Below are 1,230 nucleotides of genomic sequence, written 5' to 3'. Positions count from 1 at the left end.
AAGTTAGAAAAGAAAAAGGTTCGACGCAACCTCGTTGGAGTAAGAAGCTTGGAGGGCTTAGGTGCACTGGGTAGATTAGGCTTGGAGGGTCTATTGCTGTCCATGTATCCCAACTACATTTTCTAATGGATTGTTTACCGCTTGGAGGGCGGCGGAGAGGTTTTACACCGAGGGCTTCGGTTTCCTCTTCGATAACACATCGCGTGTTGTCTTTGTGTTTGCATCTTCCTTCCCTTTATCTTTGCCTTTTATTATCTGCTGTGGGTTGTGATTTTAATTTGGCTTAAATAGTTTTTCCAATTCTATATTATAGCTTATGTTCATTTCCGCACACTAGTTGTTTGACATAAAGCTTGAATTGGTTAATTTGTAAATTGGGGGTCTAAACGTTCAAGGATGTATATACACATATTTGAACTTTCAATTGGTATCAGAGCGGGTGCACTTGTTGTGGTTTTATTACCTAAGTGCGATCCTAGACTCCTGTGTTGTGGTAGCTGTTATGGAAAATACCATGCTAAATTGTAGTTTAAGTGTTTGTGAAAATGACTCTATGCATATGTTTGAAGGGTGTCTTACCAATGAACTTGTAGAGTTGTTAAAAACTAAGAAACATGCTAGGATATTTGTTCACATGCTGGAATATTTTGAAAATCATAATCATATCTTACACAGTAGCATATCTGAATCTAAATCGTTGATTAAGAAATATAAAAGAAAGAATAGAACGTTGTGTGAGATGATTGAGAGTCTGAAAATGAATGGTCAATCTGACAGAAGCATGAAAACTGATGATGAGTTTTTGTTTGAAGGTCAAGAATGTTTGTCTCATGTGAGCTTATTTGTGCATACCTCATTGAAGGTGTTTAATGCATGCTTGTGGTATCTTGACAGCGGTTATTCTCGCCATATGACAGGGGATAAGTCACTGTTTAAGACACTCAAAGAAAAGGTTGGTGACTATGTGACTTTTGGTGATGGAAGTCATGCTCAAGTCCTAAGCAAAAGGACTATCGAGATACTTGGACTACCGCTGTTGAAAGATGTGTTATACATAAAAGGGCTGAAGGCAAATCTACTGAGCATCACTTAAATTTGTGATGATGATTTCCTGGTACAATTCTCTAAGAAGGGATACTTGATCATCAATGAAGAAGGGATTCAGGTCTTGGAGGTAAATCGGACTACAGACAATTGTTATGGAGTAGTTCCCACGGCACCCATTTCGTG

This window comes from Quercus robur, chromosome 6 (genome assembly GCF_932294415.1).
Source record: "Quercus robur chromosome 6, dhQueRobu3.1, whole genome shotgun sequence".
Lineage (NCBI taxonomy): Eukaryota > Viridiplantae > Streptophyta > Magnoliopsida > Fagales > Fagaceae > Quercus > Quercus robur.
The sequence above is the reverse complement of the archived record's forward strand: the minus strand, read 5'-3'. Positions refer to the sequence as shown.